A 21,444-nucleotide genomic window follows, 5' to 3' on the forward strand; every position below is an offset into this window, starting at 1 on the left:
ACCATGGAATACTATGCAGCCATAAAAAATGATGAGTTCGTGTCCTTTGTAGGGACATGGATGAAACTGGAAAACATCATTCTCAGTAGACTATCGCAAGGACAAAAAACCAAACACCGCATGTTCTCACTCATAGGTGGGAACTGAACAATGAGAACTCATGGACACAGGAAGGGGAACATCACACTCCGGGGACTGTTGTGGGTTGGGGGAAGCGGGGAGGGACAGCATTAGGAGATATACCTAATGCTAAATGACGAGTTAATGGATGCAGCAAACCAACACGGCACATGGATACATATGTAACAAACCTGCACATTGTGCACATGTACCCTAAAACCTAAAGTATAATAATAATAAAAAAAAAGTTCTAACATTTAAATGTTCCATGTACATCTAAATGTACATGGATACTATTGATGAAGTAATTGCTCTTAAAAATTTAGAGCTTTTTTGTATATATCATCTTTATAAAATTAACTTTATGACATTTTCTGGCATATATTGCTTGTTCGAAATCAGTAATTTTCATATACAGTATGCATCATGAATGTTAGAGTTAAGCAGAAAAAAAATGAGCCATCAGTTCATCTCACTGCAATTAGTCAATCAACTTTCAATAGAGATTGACTGCATTTAAATACTAAACGATGTGTATTATTCAGGAGACATATATCTTTTGTTCTAAATCACAGTCATGTGCTGCATAAAGACCTTTGGGTCAATGACCAACAGCATATAAAATAGGATCCCCTAAGATCATAATGAACCTAAAAGTTTTCTATTGACTTGACATTGTAGCCATCCTAAAGTCATAGTGCAACATATTACTCATTTGTTTGCAATGACACTGGTGTAAACAAACCTATTACTCCCAGTTATGTAAAAATGTAACACACAATTATGTACAGTATATAATACTTGATTATTATAATAAATGGCCATGTTACTGGTTTATGTATTTGCTATATGATTCTTTTTATCATTAAAGCATACTGCTTCTTCTTATAAAAAGATGTTAACTATAAAACAGCCCCAGGCAAGTCCTGCAGGATGTATTCCAGAAGAAGGTATTGTTATCATAGAAAATGTCAGCTCCATGCATGTTATTGCCCTGAAAGACCTTCCAGTGGGATAAGATGTGGAGGTGCAAGACAGTGACTTTGATAATCCTGACCCTGTGTAAGCCTAGGCTAAGGTGTGTGTTTGTGTCATAGTTTTTAACAAAAAGGTATAAGATGTAAAAGAAAATAAGACTCATACAAAAAACTGTATAGAATAAGGTTATAAATAAAGAAAATATTTTTATACAGTGGTACAATGTGTGTTCTAAGCTGCGTTATTATAAAAGAGTCAAAAAGTTTAAAAAATTAAAAAGTATAATAGAGTAAAAAAAAATTACAGAAAGCTAACGTTAATTTTTTACTGAATAAAGCAAATATTAAAAAATAGATTTAGTGTAGTCTGTACAGTGTGTATGAAGTCTATGGTAGTGTATAGTAATGTCCTAGCCTTTCACATTCACTCGTCACTTTCACTGAGTCACCCAGAGAAACTTCTAGTCCTGCAAGCTTCATTTATCGTAATTACCTCACACAGGTAGTTACTGTTTGTCTTTAAAAAAGTCTTTTTTACTATATTTTTATTGAATTATTTCTATGTTTAGTTATGCTAAGATACACAAATACTTAACATTGTGTTACAATTGCCTTTAGTATCAGTACAACATCATGCCTAGTTTGTAGCTAGGATGAATAGGCTATAGCATACAGCCTAGGTGAATAGTGGGCAATACCATCTAACTTTGTGTAAATATACTCTAGGATGTTTGCACAACAAGATCATCCAATAACACATTTCTCAGAATGTATTACCATTGTTAAGGAATGCATGACTGTATTGAATTTAATTGTGGCTAACTGAATTATAGACCATGCAGACTCTTGTATTATAAGAAAATATAAAAGGCACTAGCATAGACATTAACAAATGAGTGATGTCAACAAGTTTTAGAAGAAAGTATAAAATGTAGAACAGAAAAAATTCATGTATCTCTGATATGACAATTATATTTTATTTTTATGCCCTTTATGGCAACATATTTATGTATAGATTACATATAAATTATAAATGTACTCAGTGTACAGTTGCACAATAAGTTTTAATATTTCATTTGGATATTCAGTGATGTGTATGCTAGCAAAGACAGCAAAATTTAATAAAGTAGCTATAAACAAAATATTTTATCCATGTTTCATAGTTTTTCTATTTACAATTATCTCAGTGTAAGATTAAACTTGCTAACATTTAATACATTGCTCAATACATATTAAATGCATTCTGTAATTAATTTTTGTATTTCTTCTGATCAGGAACATGTAACCAGTTTACCTTAGGTTAGGAAATTTTTATGACTGAAATAGAACAGTTTGAGTACTCTTTGTAAATTATGTTTTTAAGTTTAAATACTATTTGTATGTGAATCCTGGCTTTACCACTCACAAATGAGATGTTGAAGACATTAGTTCACTTGTTCATTTAAAATATCTTGATGATAATTACTACCTCAGAGTATTATATTATATTAAAGACAAAATATAACAATATATGTGAAAGTTCCTCCCTATTGCCTAATACTAAATCTAAATTCACAATTTAATATTCACAAAATGCTAACTCTCATTATTTTTGAATCTAAAATAAAGTGGGAAAATATTACTAATTAAACAAAACACACTTTATGTGTCAGAAATATATGTGGTTTCTAAGGACTTGCTTATTTCATTTATGTTGGTAAAATGCTTAGGACAATTTTGATCATAGTATTTCCTTTTTGTGCTTCTAATGTTGGTAGGAGTTATAGTGATACCCTATTTCATTTCTGTTACTGGTACTTTATGTGTGTGTGCACTTGAGTGTGTGTGTTTCTCATTTGTCTTCATTAATCTTTACATTGTTTTAGCTATCTTGTTAACTGTTCCAAGATCTATTTATTTTTTAAATTGTATTTACCTCTACTTATTTTGGTTTCAATTAGCTTATTTTCTTGTTTTTAAAGTTACCATTTGGATAACAGATTTTAAACTTTTCTTATTTCTTAAGATAGAGAACCTTATAATTTCCCCACCAATCATATTTTCATAGTATCCTCTTAGGTTCCACCAGTGGCATATGAAGGGTTAAGGCATGGTGAATGCAATCTGTACAGGAAAGGCAGAGTTTGAATATTGAATCCTGTCAAGTTAAAAGAGTAGGATAAGTACCTTGGGCACCTCACAGATTCTCCGTAAAACAGCATAAATTTAATCTGATTTTCATTATCTCTGCTTTATTCTCAACTCTGTAGCGGCCAATTTCAGGTACGTCTTGTGTAGTCTCACCCTGTCAATGTATCAACAGTCCTCTACCAAGGACTGTCAGGAAATAACCTTACAGTCGCAGCTCCTTCTTCTCTGGCATCTGTCTCATGTCACAGACATGTCTCTGTTCCTAGCTTTGATCTGTACCTTCTGTGTTCGGTGGATTTCCCCGGCACCCCATTTGGTTTGGAATTCAGCACCCTTCATCGCAGCGTTGGAATTTTCCCTGTTAGTAAGCCAGGGTAAAAATGGGATTCATCTCATGCGTTTTCCTCTAATAATTTTATAGTCTCTGTTGCCTCAAAATAGCTACATATTTTGCCCAGTGTTATGGTTGTTTAGCCTGGGGTGCTAGCCCAATACCAGTTGCTGCATCATAGTTGGAAGTAGATGTTCCCCTAGATGATTTTTAATTATGCAATAAAAAAGACTTTCCAAAGAAACATAAGATAGTGAAATCAATTGTGACCTATTAATAGACATGGTATGAATGTTTAATAAGACTATTATAATTCTAATTTGTTTTCTAATTTCTAAATTTTTACATCATTCTCCAGTATGAACAAATAAAATAGCACTCTAATGAATTTCTACATTATCTGTTTCACTGTATGTATCACTTAGGAAAACATATTTTCAAGGGGAAAGAAAACTTTCGTACATGTAGAGGTACACTACTATGAAATGCTACAACTTGTATGAATGGTGACTTTAATTTAGAAGCAGGAATTTGATTCATCTACCAAGACACTAAAATCTTTAATAGAACTTGCTCTGTCATTATTATTCATTATTCGTAAAGTGATGCAAATGGAATTAGGGCCTCAGAAAGGTTAGGATACAGATAAATCCATGCCCTAAAGAACTTGCAATTTAAAGACCCTTTCAACTAGCTGCCCATCACCTAGCCCCTGGGCACTCATTAGAATAAGACAGCTTGTGATCACTATTCCATTTGGCATTCAAAATAGAAGTTATAATTCAAAAGTGTATTTTAAAATTTGAAAACAAGATGTGTAATACTCTGCTAGATCTACATTATCTTCTTAGGTTTAAAGTACAATATAAATATTACCTGAGTGATTTATTGGTATAGCAGAAGAGTAATATTCTGTTTCCAATTTAACGTTATACCAGTTTTTTTCTATGGCAACTAGAACTGGAAACAGAGGTAGAGCTACTCCTCCAGTACTTGAACAATTGGACTGAAATAAATAAACTTAATTTTTGCCTGTACTTCATAGCTTAATGAAGATCATTTTCCCTGATTCTGATCACTGGGCACATGTCTACACAGTGATTTGCTGTCTTAGTTATTGCTCTTTTGTGACTTACTGTAATCTTCAGAAGTAAACGAGATAAATCAGAATAGTTCAAAATTTTATGGAAATTAATATCTTAACGAATATTGGAATCACTACAGCAACTTCATTTAGAAGTTACCTTTCAGATTAAGGTGGAATGAACAAATTCCTTATATAACATTAAGAATGTAGAAAATCCTTTTCTTAAGTTAATTCTATTTGATAGACGTTCTAAAACAATTCTACTTAATACTTTATCAGTTGAGAATAATACGGTTTTCTTTTTAAATAAGCATGTAAGTGGAGAATCTCATATTTTTCTATAACTACATGAAAAAGTTGTTTCAAAAAAAATGCTGGCCGGGCGCGGTGGCACACGCTTGTAATCCCAGCACTTTGGGAGGCCGAGGTGGGCGGATCACGAGGTCAGGAGATCGAGACCACGGTGAAACCCCGTCTCTACTAAAAAATACAAAAAATTAGCAGGGAGTGGTGGCGGGCGCCTGTAGTCCCAGCTACAAGGAGAGGCTGAGGCAGGAGAATGGCGTGAACCCGGGAGGCGGAGCTTGCAGTGAGCCGAGATTGCGCCACTGCACTCCAGCCTGGGCGACACAGCGAGACTCCGTCTCAAAAAAAAAAAAAAAAAAAGCTAAACTATTTTTATGAGTTTCAAAGAGAGAGCAAAATCATCTCATTTTATGGAATTTTGAAGAGTTTCTTGGCCCAATGCTTCTGACAGTGTGGATAAAACTCCATCCCAAGGAAACCAGGGAGAAGGTAGAAAAGGCAGGGTTCAGGAATCAGTAGCTGAAAGCAGGCATCCTCTTTCTTGTAGGAAGAGTCTCTACTCTCGTTTCTGAGGGTGTTCCAGTCTTCCACCCTCCTTATTCCACACCTAGGAGGCATGGTACCAAAAATAAGGACTCTAGCATCACTGACTATAGTAGAAGATAAAAGTTTGGTGATCAAAAGAAGTTTAAACTCATGTGTTTCTGTATTATATTCTGTAATGTGTGATCTCTTTAGAGAACTTTTATGCAATTACTTTGTATTCACACTTTCTTGACTTTACCCTTCTTTAGGAATTTTCCTCTCTTCCAGCTGGCATGGTAAACGGAGACTAAAGCTTCCTCTATCTCAGGAAGGCTCTTCCATGTAAAGGTGGAGAATTTAGGCCAGCTGTGTTCTGTGCTAGGTTTTTGGGGCAAATCATTTTATTTTGGTGCTATCTTTCTAAGAAACTTCCCCCAACTTGTTTTTCTGATCAAGTTGCAAAATTTCAGGGGCCAAGATTAAGATGGGGCCTAATGGGATGCTTGGAGTGTCAAGGTCAAATCTAGAACTGACCACATTTGGGGTTTTAATTTCAGGCATAGGGGACAAAGCACTCTCATAACTAACAGTATTCTTTTGTTTGGAACATCCCTTACATTGTTGAGTTTTAAAATCTGTGGTGGAAAGAGTCAAGTGGAGAATTCTGAGAAGACGAGAGATCCTGACATTGCTGACATTCTTTACTACAGAGGTGACAAAAAGATATACTGCAAGTTATGAATTTTCAAGTTTACAGCCAGTTTTTCAAATATGGGGATTTTTTAGAGTTTCCAGTTTTTCTGCTCTGTTTTTTCCTCATCTTTGTGGTTTTATCTACCTTTGGTCTTCGATGATGGGGACGTACAGATGGGGTTTTGGTGTGGATGTCCTTTCTATTGTGGGGTGTGGGGAGGGGGGAGGGATAGCATTTCGAGATATACCTAATGTTAAATGACGAGTTACTGGGTGCAACACACCAACATGGCACATGGATACATATGTAACTTACCTGCACGTTGTGCACATGTACCCTAAAACTTAAAGTATAATAAAAAAAAAAAAGAGTCAAATACGGGTTTTTTTTTCTATATTGACCATGAGAACTTTAGAGTTGAATCTTCAGCCTGGTAATAGCATAACCCTAAAACATCACACTTGTCAGGACTTTTTAAAAGTCTGGTAATGGGACCTTAAAATAGAAAAAGTACTAAAGACTGCTTTATGTTTTAATATATTGAGCTACATCCTAATAAAATAGAAATAGGTACTACACAGGACACAATGTAAATAATGTAATTTTAAGTGAAAATAAATCACAAAACAACCCATGCAATGTGATTTTAAAAAAAACATTAAATTGAAATATACGTATGGCGCATATAAATTTTAAGGTCTCTGAAACTTTGCAAATTGTGAAGTCTAAAATATTGAATACACCGGATTTCATTGATTTTTGAGTTCTACCTTACCTTACATTTTGCCATTTCCAGTGTTGGAAATGTGTTTAATAATAGATAGTGTATCACAGTTTAATAAGTACAGTTTTTTTTAACTCAATGGTAGATTTAATAACACTAACATCCACATGCTATTCTTATCTGAATTTTCTTATTTCTACCTGATAGCAAAACACAGTGTCGTCACTTTTTCTCATTCCAGCACAAATTTTATGTTAATTCCTGTTGGTTTTTGTCTTAGGCATTTTCCTCTATTAACTATCCCGGAGCGACTCTGCCCCCTACCCCCTGAGGATGTTTGTCAACGTCTGGAAACTTTTTTGATTATCATACAGGTGTCTACAATTATCCAGTCTAAAGTGTCAATAGAACCATGTTTGAGAAATCCTGCCAAGAAAGTTCTCTGTTGTGGGCAGCAAAATTTGTCCCCCGCCAAAATTATTCAGACCCTGGGGTATGAGTCACATATAAGATAATATAGCACTTCACCATTTCAAATAAACACAAAAACAAAACAACAATGCAAATCTTACAACTCATTGTGGTAGTAGTGAGCTAGAACATATCAACTGTGCCACCATTTTTACTGAAGTAGTGTTTTTTCTATTTTGACTTTCTATAGAATCACCTAAAAAGCATTAAAAATGCTGATGCCTCAGTGCCACCTCCAGAAATTCTGATGTAGTTTGGGCATTGGGATTTTTAAAACTCTCCCAAGTGATACTAATCCAAGGTGTAAAAACAATTCTGTGATGTCTCTCTTTTTGTAACTAGATAGAAAAATTATTTTAAGTCGAATCAATGTACTTTGAACTCTAATATTAAGCTGATAACTTTTGAACATATAAGTTTAGAGAAATGACATTTTATTTCCTACTTTTTTAAGCAGGAAATGTTGGTCCTATTTATTATAGCCTGCAAGAAACTCTGAGAAAAGAAACTGTTGGAGATCCAATGCTACATGTTACCCCACTAGTGCCACACCGTCAATAGAGGCTCAAGAGAAATTCCTTATTTTTCTCAGAAAAAAGCCCAATGCCTGACTGATATTACTGTAATTTTGGGGATAATGCAATTATATTTCCAGTGTGAATTCTTTAATGAAATGTTGTAACATTACTGTGCTAATTGTAGTACTGTAATACGCCGAGATTGGTGTGTGTGGAATTTTTCTTTGTACTTGTATGGACATTTACCTATTTAAGTGTACAAATATATATTAAGTGTATATGTGTACTTAACATTTATTATATATAATATTTAAATTTATATGGTTTAAGATTATAATTATAATTCATATAAATATATATAATATAAAATCTGCTAATTTACATGGAAAATGATTCAATGTTTTATATATCTGTGCCAGAGTGAAAGGCAGTGTTATTAATTTAAGGATAAAAATTTAGGGAAGAGACAAATAATTTAGTGCTAGGTCTATTGAGTTTTATTTTCTTGTAAGATATTTTGGTGCACAGTATGATTAGGCAGTTAGAAATGTATAACATAGCTTATAATATGTTCAAGCTATTAATATAAACTTAGCAATCATCTATAGTCAGACGGTGCTAACAATTTGACAATAAGTGGTAGTTTACAGTGATAAACCTTAAAATGGAATAAGGAAAATGGCAAGAGATGTCATTCGGGGGGAGTCACTGCATTTCTGTGGTGAGAGGTGAAAAAGAACAAATAAACACAGAAGGAACACTCAGAAGACAAGGAATACAATCGGTAATCACCTGCCACAGAAGGCAATAGAGGAGACTATTTTAAGATGAATAGAGATAATAAATTGGCACAATGCTAAAAGGAAATTAAAAATGATGACAAAAGAAGATGGGTTATTGACTTTGGCATATAGGAAGTTATTAGTGATTTTTGTGATAATAGCTGTGTAAATGGGTGAGTAAAATTGAAAGAGCCAGAGCAAACGAGTCAATAAGTGAAGGCCTTACACACAGATTATGCTGTCATATGTTGAGTAATACAAAAGGAAAAATAAAAGGAAAGTAGATTGAGGTGATAGCTGTGTACAAAGAAAGTATGTATTTGCTTGATTTAAAGATTTTTAATCCTTATTTTAATATATTTAGAATATTGAAGACAGTTTAGTTGTGAGAAAAGAAGGGGAGCAGTAAGACATTAAAAATGAAGATTAAGGGTTAAACAGATAATTGATATAACCTTAATAAATAATTTACAAAATGAGTTACTATTGCATAGTGGTGAGAAGCATTGGTGATCAGTTAGCTTTAGATAAAAATAGCTACTTCAAAGGTAAGGGAAAGAAGTAGTCAAAATGCAATCTGAAATGTTATGTTAGAGGCAGTGTAATCTGCTAAGGGTGAGTTGTCTGGGTATCTTTTCACAGAATTAGTTTGAATTTGATGTGCATTGAATGCCTACCACTATCTAGATAAAGTAGTAATACTGAGAATACAGTGTGATGCATGGTGACAGTCCACACGTGTCATACACTCCAGTGAAAGTTACCAATATGTTTCTCATTTTTAAGATAAAATTTCAATATTTGAAATGATATTATTATGATTTTAGGGTAAAGTGATATATGGACTTCCAAAGTGAAATAAAAAAGTTGAATTTAAATTAATAAATATTAAAAAATTAATTTAAAAATATTGCATGCACATAAAATACTTCTAAATAAACATTTGGCAGAAATTTAGGATTCACTAATAATTACTTTTGTGTGTTAAAATATTTTCTTTATAATTACCATTTGTTCTTGAATATGAATTAAAAATTTTAACTAATTTGGGGGAAAAAAACCAAATATTTATCCTCAGGGCATCGTAATTGGCCAGAAACCTACTTTTTCAAAACTAGAAAGTACATGATGAATATAAATTAATTTTCTCTTCCAGCAAGCAATGAGAAATACAGTTTTGAAACAGCTCCTGCGGTGTGAAGCAAAGGCTTTCCTCCTCTGTGGGATCACGGCTGAGGTTTTCAGAAATCCATAATTAACACAAAACACTTTAAAGAGGAAGCCAAAGTAAATTATGATGGAATTGATCATGGTATTTTCCTTTTGTGTCTCCTTTTCCCTGCTATTTCAATACCAGTTACCATTTCCTTGGTTGCCTGTGGGAAATAATATTCATCTGCTGATCAAGCTAAAACTAATTAAACATTTCTATGTGAAATTTTATATGTGAACCTATAGAGTCAAATAAAACTAGAGAATGCATATCATACTGCAAGAGATAAAGTCTTCATTATGTGTATAAAGATACAATTTTTTTCCTTTTTCTTTCTTTCTTTTTTTTTTTTTTGAAACGGAGCCTCATTCTGTCACACAGGCTGGAGTGCAGTGGCAATTCTCCTGCCTCAGCCTCCCAAGGAGCTGGGATTACAGGTGCCTGCCACCATGTCCAGCTATTTTTTTTGTGTGTGTGTATTTTTAGTAGAGACCGGGTGTCACCATGTTGGCCAGGCTGGTTTTGAACTCCTGACCTCAAATGATCCACCCACCTTGGCCTCCCAAAGTGCTAGGATTACAGGTGTGAGCCACCAAAAATTGTCTAAAGCATCAAATTACTTCTCTCCTAAAATTAACAACTAAATTACTTAGTTTTCTATTCGGTTTTGATCTTCCAAAAATCACAGTTTAAGATTACACGTTCTGTTCATGTGGGTGTAAACAATGTTGAATAGTCAAACTCTTCATAGGTACACAGGAGGATACACAGAAAGCTTACAAATCAGCCTCTCTTTCAGCATAGACATTGTCTATATGATAATAGAGTCATGCTTAGAAGGCTTTGAAGTCAGCGATTGGAATTTGCACATTGTATTTCCATATTATTAGGCTGGTGCAAAAGTAATTGCGGTTTAGGCATTCTCTTAATGGCAGAAGCTGCAATTGCTTTTGCAGCAACTTACTTGTACATGCTTGGAAATTTACATGGGCAACTTGGTGTTTAAGTTTCTTCAGTGGCAATTAAAAACTACTTTAAAGTTCATATGGAACCAAAAAAGAGCCCGCATCACCAAGTCAATCCTAAGCCAAAAGAACAAAGCTCGAGGCATCACGCTACCTGACTTCAAACTATACTACAAGGCTACAGTAACCAAAACAGCATGGTACTGGTACCACAACAGAGACATAGATCAATGGAACAGAACAGAGCCCTCAGAAATAATGCTGCATATCTACAACTATCTGATCTTTGACAAACCTGACAAAAACAAGAAATGGGGAAAGCATTCCCTATTTAATAAATGGTGCTGGGAAAACTGGCTAGCCATATGTAGAAAGCTGAAACTGGATCCCTTCCTTACACTTTATACAAAAATTAATTCAAGATGGATTAAAGACTTACATGTTAGACCTAAAACCATAAAAACCCTAGAAGAAAACCTAGGCAATACCATTCAGGACATAGGCATGGGCAAGGACTTCATGTCTAAAACACCAAAAGCAATGGCAACAAAAGCCAAAATTGACAAATGGGATCTAATTAAACTAAAGGGCTTCTGCACAGCAAAAGAAACTACCCTCAGAGTGAACAGGCAACCTACAGAATGGGAGAAAATTTTTGCAACTTACTCATCTGACAAAGGGCTAATATCCAGCATCTACAATGAACTCAAACAAATTTACAAGAAAAAAACAAACAAGCCCATCAAAAAGTGGGCGAAGGATATGAACACACACTTCTCAAAAGAAGACATTTATGCAGCCAAAAAACACATGAAAAAATGCTCATCATCACTGGCCATCAGGGAAATGCAGATCAAAACTACAGTGAGATACCATCTCACACCAGTTAGAATGGCCATCATTAAAAAGTCAGGAAATAACAGGTGCTGGAGAAGATGTGGAGAAATAGGAACATTTACACTGTTGGTGGGACTGTAAACTAGTTCAATCATTGTGGAAGTCAGTGTGGTGATTCCTCAGGGATCTAGAACTAGAAATATCATTTGACCCAGCCATCCCTTTACTCCATATATACCCAAAGGACTATAAATCATGCTGCTATAAAGACACATGTACACGTATGTTTATTGCGGCACTATTCACAATAGCAAAGAGTTGGAACCAACCCAAATGTCCAACAACGATAGACTGGATTAAGAAAATGTGGCACATATACACCATGGAATACTATGCAGCCATAAAAAATGATCAGTTCATGTCCTTTGTAGGGACATGGATGAAACTGGAAAACATCATTCTCAGTAAACTATCGCAAGGACAAAAAACCAAACACCGCATGTTCTCACTCATAGGTGGGAATTGAACAATGAGAACTCATGGACACAGGAAGAGGAACATCACACTCCAGGGACTGTTGTGGGGTTGGGGGAGCGGGGAGGGACAGCATTAGGAGATATACCTAATGCTAAATGACGAGTTAATGGGTGCAGCAAACCAACATGGCACATGGATACATATGTAACAAACCTGCACATTGTGCACATGTACCCTAAAACCTAAAGTATAATAAGAAAAAAAAAGAAAAAAAAAACATTCACTGATGTTTTTGTAGTATTCATATAATCAATAGTACAAGAACACTAATAGTGGTCATCAATTATTATAAAAAGTAATAGTAACAATAATAATGAAGACAGCAATAATAAAAATGGAGCTTCTTTTTCTTGTAATGCAAGGGCTAAATTATGCAGAACAAATTTGTGGGTATTCAGAAGTAACTGTTCATAATCTTATTTAAGATTTGTTTTTGAAATTAGTTTTTAAAATTGTCATCCAATTTGACTTAGTTTTCTGGTTGACTAATTGACCATTTATCACTTTCAGTACTCCAACAATGCTGTTGTTATCACCTCTTGTTTCAAGACCATGAGCGGAGAGAAACAAGTGCATGCGCTCCTACAGTAGAAAATGAAGTTACAATGGGGCTATGGTACATATGTCTTCCATCTGACTGATTTATGGGGGAACATAACTGAGAATATCATACAAATGGAAATAGACACCAACCTAAGTAATGTGTTCTCCTATGTAGATATTCTATTGCATCTAATTCAAGCCAGATTTAAATATAGACAGAATAGATAATTGTATAGGATTTAAACTTTGAGTGAAATTAATCATTCTCCAGGTAATTAGTCATTGTCAACCTAGAAAGATTTTTTTCTTTTACTCATTTTCAAAGGTGTGGCTCATTACTAGCCAATTATTAGGCTTGCTTGTATTCAATATCCTGTGAGCTACTTCTTAACTGTATTATCTAGATAAGAATTTCAATGTATTGGATGATCTTATAACTACCCCTCACAACTACTGAAGATATATAATGTTTTTGTACATATCCAATGATAACAAGTCAATCCCTAAAGACTTTTCAGTGATATTTACAATATATATTTAATAGTCTGTAAATTTCACTATACTTCAAATTGACTAAGATGAATGTACATGTATATGTGTGAGTGTGTGTTTGTGTGAGAGAGAGAAACAAAGGCAGACACATAAAGTTATTTGAAGTTTAGAAATTGATCTCAGATAAAAGCACTAAAGATATGCAGCACAAAAAAAACACTTTCAAGATCAGCTTCTTTTACTTAGCTTTATGTGTTTTTTTTAAATTTTGCATAGTATATGCATATGTACCCTTTGATGTCCTAAAATTTTCATATAGATATAAACTTCCAATTAGAAAATCAGAAATAACTTATATTACTATGTGCTGCTTTTGAACGCAATTGCAGATTTATTTACCATTCATAGGATATCATTAGCAGCTATGAAGTCAGGGTATAAAATAAAGATAATTAAACATATATTTGACTTTGTTTTTTCTATTGAATATAGACAGCATCACTCTATGTCCTGGCGTTATAACGAAGCAAGATACAGCAAGGTACTTGGTAAGATAATTTAGAACGGATTGATGAAAGTTTGATAATAGAATACTGATGTTCCATGATTGAAAGTAAAATACATGAAATCATTGGTTGGCAAGAGAAGGTCATTGTAAATTGTGCCTAAATTCTTTGTTCAGTACCATGGATCTCTGAGAATAACATTGCTATGCTTGCTTGGGAAAATGTATCCAGTTCAGAGCTCAACTGCGGTTGGTTATCGGCCATCAGATTATTCCATCTAGAAGACAAAAGATGTGAACCTAATCTCTTCCTAAAGCATCTTTCCAGCTTACTCAGGAGTTTTGTTTCTCTTAGGCCCAGTAGATGGCACTTATATGCTCTTCCAGTCAAACCAAATAGAAATAATTTCAACTGCCAGTCTCAGCCGAATCATGTCATGATCTGAGGCTTTTTGTTCTTTCCTGGAACTAAATCTGCTTTGTTAGTCTACTTAAAAGTAGCTTCAATCATATTGATATTTATTTTTTAACACATATTTACAATTGTACGAATACAAAATCATATGAGTAAAAAAGTTTTTAATTTTCTGTGCAGAAGGCTAAATGTGGTTAAATCTCAAGAAGAAACCAGTGATCCTATGTTCACTGTTTGTTAGGAAACATCATAAGACATGACAGAGGGTTAACTTTATACAAATAAATCAGGTTTATTTTATTAGAATTGATATAATTCACATACTTTATCTTTTATACATTTTGATAAACATACATTGTTGTGTAGCCACCACTACAGTCAATCTCCAGTTCATTTCCACTAGCTCTTAAAGTACCCTCATATCCCTTGTAGTCCCTCCTACTTCCTTAGACCATGCCCAAAATTATCTATAGTCTACCCTTACAGTTACTGCCTTTTCCAGAATCTCTTAAAAATTGAGTCATATATTATCTAGGCTTTTGATTTGGCTTTTTTTACTTATAAAAATATAGTTGAGGCCAGGAGCAGTGGCTCATGTCTGTAATCCCAGCACTTTGGAAGGCCGAGGAGGGCGGATCATGAGGTCAGGAGATAGAGACCATCCTGGCTAACACAGTGAAACCCCGTCTCTACTAAAAATACAAAGAAAAAACAAAATTAGCCAGGCTTGGTGGTGGGCGCCTGTAGTCTCAGCTACTAGGGAGGCTGAAGCAGGAGAATGGTGTGAACTCGGGAGACAGAGCTTGCGTTGAGATGAGATTGCGCCCTTGAACTCTAGCATAGGCGATAGAGCGAGACTCCATCTCAAATATATACATATACATATAGTTGCAATTATATATATATATATATATATACAGTTGCAATTATTTTGTGTTGTTAGAAATATAAGTAGTTCATTCCTTTTTGTTGCACAGTAGTATTTGACTATTTATATGTGCCACAATTTGTTCATTCACTATTTGAAGTACCTTTTTAATTTCTAGTTTTTGGTGATTAATGTATATATGTGTGTATCTGAAAATGTATCTTATATTTTTTCCATTAACTATCCTGGAGTGAAATTCTAAGAGATATGAAAAGTGTCAAACCTTTTTCAAGGTGCCTGTCATTTTGCATTCACACCAGGAAAAAATGAGAGTTTTAATTTATTTGCATCTTTCTTACCACTTACTGTTAAGTCTTTTCTTAATTAATTAATTAATTTATTTATTTTAGACAGGGTCTTGTTCTGTCACCCAGGCTGGAGTGCGGTGGCATGATCTCAGCTCACTGGAACCTCTGCCTCCCCGTTCAAGTGATTCTCGTGCCTCAGCCTCCTGAGTAGTTGAGAACACAGGCATGGACCACCATGCCTGGCTAATTTTTGTATTTTTCTTAGAGATGGGTTTCACCATATTGGCCAGGCTGGTCTTGAACAACTGACCTCATGTGATCCACCTGCCTTGGCCTCCCAAACTGCTGAGATGCCAGGCCTTCTTAAACATTCTAATGTTTTACTTGTATCCATTGTGGTATAAATTTGCATTTGCCTAACAGCTAACAATATTAAGCATCATATAATGTCTTTGCCACAAATTCTTTGCCGAAGTCTCCATTTAAATACTTTTTCTTTATTTTATTTTATTTCTTTAGCCAGAGTCTCACTTTGTTGCCGAGTTGGAGTGCAGTGGCTTGATCTTGGCTCACCACCACCTCGGCCTCCCAGGCTGAAGTGGTCCTCCTGCCTCAGCCACCAAGTAGGTGGAACTACAGGTGCCCACCACCATGCCTGGCTAACTTTCTGTATTTTCTTTTTATAGGGACAAGGTCTCACTCTGTTGCCCAGGGTGGTCTCAAACTCCTGGGCTCAAGCAATCCATTTGTCTTGGCCTCCCAAACTATTGGGATTACAGGCGTGAGCCACTGTTTCTGGCCGCATTTCCTTAGATGTATTTTAATCTCTTACTATTGAGTTGTCAGAATTTTTAATATTTTCTTCGTATTTATCTGTCAGATATTGGTCATATATATATATATAATAATAATTTAAAGATGCTTATTTACATATACCCATTATATAACCATTAAATATGTATTTGTTCAATATATATATTTATTAAATATATATGTATATGTGAATACTATATATCTCTCCCAATCTATAATTACTGTTTCTTACTTCTAACAATGTCTTTCCAATACGAAAGTTTAAATTTTGATCCAAGTTTTTCTTTTATTTCACGCTTTTTTTGGTCCTGAGATAATTTTGTCCAAACTAAAATCACAAAGTTTGATCTCCTATGTTTTCTTCTATAAGTTCAATAGTTCAGATTTTACATTTAATATATGATTCAATTGAAGGTGTTTTTTTATGTGGTGAAAATACGGATCAAAGTTCTTTTTGGGGCATAGAACTATGAAATTCTATATTGTTTGTTGAAAGATTATCTTTTCTGGATTGAGTAGACTTGACACTTTTGTCAAAAAATCAATTGACTATATATGTGTAAGTCTATTTCCACCCTCTATTCTTATTCATTGAATGGTATGTCTATAGTTTTGACAATAATATAATTTATGTATAAAGCAGGCTACTAGTAAGTCTCTAAAGTTGTTCTTTTACTAAAGTGTTTAGGGTCCCCTAGTTCTTTGCTTTGCCACATCATTTCTATAATAACTTGTCTTAAAAAATTCCTGCAGGGAGTCTGACTGCCAGTGTCCTTCCTGCAAGCCTGCACTACCAGTAGTCTCTCTTGTCCCCTGCCCTGCCCTTATTCCATTCCTCCAGCAGCAAAAGGAGGACTGAGAAAAAGAGGATATGAGTGAACGTGAACTTCCCTGTCTTGATGGGAATCTCATTGTAGCTACACTGTCACACTAACCTACACTTAATATTTTGATAGCCATTAAAATTTTAGCTCATTTCTTCTTATCAGCTTTTCTGTAAGGCTGTTCCTTCATCCCATGCTCTGCTGCAGATGAGACAGTCAAGTATTGTCTTCCCTTGACGTAGGACCATCTTCCTTACCTTTCTGGCTACTCCATTTTCCTAGGATCTTACCTCTCTCATAGGTTTAAAACAACTGCTGGCTTAGTAGTTTAGCTGGACTTTTCTCATTGCTTTTTGCTTTCTATGTTGCAAGTGGAAACAAAATTGATTTCTCTTTTTATTATTATTTTAAGGAATTAATCTATAAAATTGTAATATTAAACTATTTTTCTAAAACCATTTTAGAAGAGACTTTTGCGGTATGGAGGGCTTGGGTATCAACACAGGAAATTTTGAATTTGCAAGTAATGTAATTATTAACTGATACTAATTATTTTCCTAAAAAGACACATTCTATTGAAGAGATTATAGTTTACAACATAGGTATAAGCAGGAGGAAATCAACGTTAAGAAGGAGCAACCACTAGTCAACCTTAAAGAGACTATATTTACACAGCTCTGCCAGACATAAGTATTCCTCGTTATCCTTTCTTTCCCTTTTTCCTTTTCTTCCTTTTCCTTTTCTTTTTTCTTCCTTCCTCCCTCTCTTTCTTTTTTATTTCCTTCCTTTTTTATTTTATTTTTTCATTTTTTCTTTACTTCAATTTAATTTTCACCTTACTTTCTCCCCCTTATTCCTACTAGTCATCAAGCCATTTCTAAAAATCCATTCTCTTAAATGATAAGTATACAAAAATGATGTTTTCAGTTTTAATTAGTTCACATTCTAATGAATTAAAATATGTAATTAATATGACAAATGTTATAATAGAGATATGAAAAAAATTGTAAACATAGCATAATACAAGATTAACTGTACTGGAGCTGGATGTAAATTGATACAAAATTGTATCTTGAAGATAATTTCAGCAGGTAGTACATGGAGATAATGGAAATTGACATTTAACAAATTACACACAAGGACCTCAGTTAAAGAATGCAACATACATTTACCAATGTGGTAAACTAGACATTCTTGATACTTAACACTAAAATGTCCTTGAAGATATACCAAATTCAAGTAACTGAAGATAAGATTTTAACTGGAAATATTAGTCTCTTTTCTTAGCCAAGCAAAGTGTAAGAGGTGTATGAAGCTATGAACTCAGAAAAGTTATACAAATTCTGTTTCTCTTTACAAACTCTATTCTTGTCAAAATAGGTCAAAGTGTTGCATAAAGTTAACTTTGATGGTGCTTTCCAGTTGAGAAAAAGCTCTTTTTAAAAATTATTATTATACAGATGGTTTCCAACAATTTTGCCCTGGAAGGTACCAGAATATCCAGTTTCTTCATTTGTAATTTAATATTGTAACTTTGATTGTTCATAAATATTTGAAGGAATTTGATAATAAACTTAATATATTTTTAAAGCAATATTTTTCTTTTATGACTACTTTTCTTGAAATGCAATTGATATAAGTCAAATATACATTTTTCAATTACAAAAATTTAATAGAATGCATTCTACATAGTCTTATTTTAAGAAAAGAAAAAAGCACATATGAGACTAGTAGCATATTTTTCTGGCATCAGTATCAATATCTATTCATCTAATACTATGTAACAAAATATTTTATGTAGATACACCATATTTTAGAGACTTATTTTATGTCAAATACATTTCATCATAATGATAATCAATTTGATTTATGCATTATATTGTTCAAAGAAGTGAAGTGATTACTTAAAATCTCTCAGCTTGTTAATGGTAGAGATGGCTTTAGGTAGTGCTGTGGGGCCTGCAAATATAAACATAATGGGCTGCAAAGAGTTGAGCAAAAGGTAAATGAGGAAAGAATATTTGCGACAAATGAGATTAAGATGGGATGAATTTGAACTCATCTGTTGAGAACTTATGCTGTTGTAGAATACCCATATTAAAAATCAAATTTAGTTTGTTCTTTGAAACATTTTATTCTAGGTTAAATAAGAGTATTTTTAATAAGACAGATGAACAAATTAAAACAAAAACACTTTAATTTTTATAAAGTACAAATATAAAACTTAAATCCGACTATCATTGTAAGCATATAAACTTTGATGCTCCCTTTAATATCAATTATGTATGGTATATAGACTCATATGAAAAGCCATGCCTCTTTGTTTATTTTATTCACAGTTCAAATTTTCAATTTCATTTTGTACACAATAAACACAGATGGCTCTAAAGTTGGTTGACTGCTTCTAAATAATTTTTATGTGGATATAATTTTTTCAAAATGACATCTCATCAGAGTAGCGAATAATTTAAGAATACTGTTGCAAACACATGTGTGCTTGTGTGTATATGTGTTTGTGTCTCTGTAGCTCTATTCATCAGGATATAAATAGTATTAGTCATGATAATAGTAATTTTATGATTTTAAAAATTCATTTAGCAAATCCACGTTATATTTTGTTAATATTTAAATGTTTAACATTAATAATAGTGAATATTGCTGAAAATACCTGCAATGTTAACTTAGAGCCATGATGTAAACAGAAACTGACAGCCATATACATGCCCTGGGAGGAACAGCAATTCCCCGGCAGGAATTCTAAATTGGAGTTGGAAGAGCATCCTTTGGATCCAATTTCAACATTGACTAGCTCTATGTAAATTATGTAGCCCTTCGGTGTTGCATTATATCCTTAAAATAGAAAAGGGTATTTGTATGCTAGACTGTTTTTGTAATATACTCATGTAATGTTTGAGCTGAGTCATCTTCCTTCCAGCTTAAAACAATATTGATTATATTACAAATACAATGATGACTATGTACATATTTGTAATATCATTTATCAGTTTTGCTTTAAAATAATAATTTTTCAGTAGCTCATGCCTGTAATCCTAGCACTTTGGGAGACCGAGGTGGGTGGATCATAAGGTCAGGAGTTCAAGATCAGCCTAGCCAATTTGGTGAAACCCCTAAAAATACAGAAATTAGCCAGGCGTGTTGGCAGACACCTGTAATCCCAGCTACTCGAGAGCCTGAGGCAGAGAATTGCTTGAACCCAGGAGGCGGAGGTTGCAGTGAGCCAAGATCATGCCACCGCACTCCAACCTGTGCAATAGAGCAAGACTTCATCTCAAAAACAACAACAAAAATTTTTTTGAAATGGCAATAAGATTGACATACACCAGTTTATGTATACCCTTAATTTAAATTCATTAGAAAAAAAGATACAAAATGTGACAAAATCTGTTTGTATATTGATATGAGATATACACTATAACAGTGCACTAATGAGAATTATTTCAAGACAAAGAAAGTACATCAGTGTACCTGTTTTATAAAATATTAAACATGTCTACGTTTTAAAATACTTAAGTCACCTATACTTTATAAGGAAGATTATAAAATTGAATTTAGTCTCATAAGGATTTACTTTTGAGCATAGAATATAATTTAATTTTTAACTACAAGCACATATCTACATTGAAATTACTTTTTATCTTTGGAGGGGAAAGATAACAATGACATTGCTATAAAAGCACATTTTTTTCCTGAACTCATCTCTAAGAAAAAAAATAAAGCCCATAATTGTTGTTAATGTAATACATGCACTAACATTGTATTTTTGCTATCAGTCTCTAGGCCATAATAAAGATAAATAGGCAGCTGACACAGCTTTGAAGACACTATTTCAAATGTCTGTCTTGTAAAAAATTCATCATGCTGTCTAATACTTACCAATGAAAGTAATTCAAGGACAGCTCACTGTGTACCAGCACTTCATCATTTCAAAAAGCTTACGGCCAAAGGATAGTTTTTAATTGTTTATGTGATATATGACTTGATTGTCTCCACTCTGCACCTAGGAAGAACAGAGTAAATTAATAATAAGCTTAGACACCACTGCAAAAAAAGTTGCTAAGAGATTCAAGTGATTTATATCATGGTTGATGACGCTTGGACATTAGCTAAATAAATAAGGAATATCAGTTTTCTTCTAAATCTCAAGTCTGAATGTAGGTTTTCCAAATTTCAGTTGAAATAATCATCTTTTAACTATGAAGGTTAGGAAGAATACAATTGTGTGCTCACATTGATGGGAAAATGGCAGATGAAAATTGGATGACTTTCTGTATATGTTCTTTAGCTTTGTCATTCATTTATATGGAGCAGCTTCTACAAGGAAGCAATAATGAAAAGTAATGCAGACAGAAATAGCTTGCCTCCAGCTAGACTAATGGCAAGGTCAGATTACATCAATTAAATCAGAGAGTCTCCAAGACAAAGTTCACTAATACATTCA

The sequence above is a fragment of the Hylobates moloch genome, unplaced genomic scaffold (genome assembly GCF_009828535.3).
Source record: "Hylobates moloch isolate HMO894 unplaced genomic scaffold, HMol_V3 SCAFFOLD_4, whole genome shotgun sequence".
NCBI lineage: Eukaryota > Metazoa > Chordata > Mammalia > Primates > Hylobatidae > Hylobates > Hylobates moloch.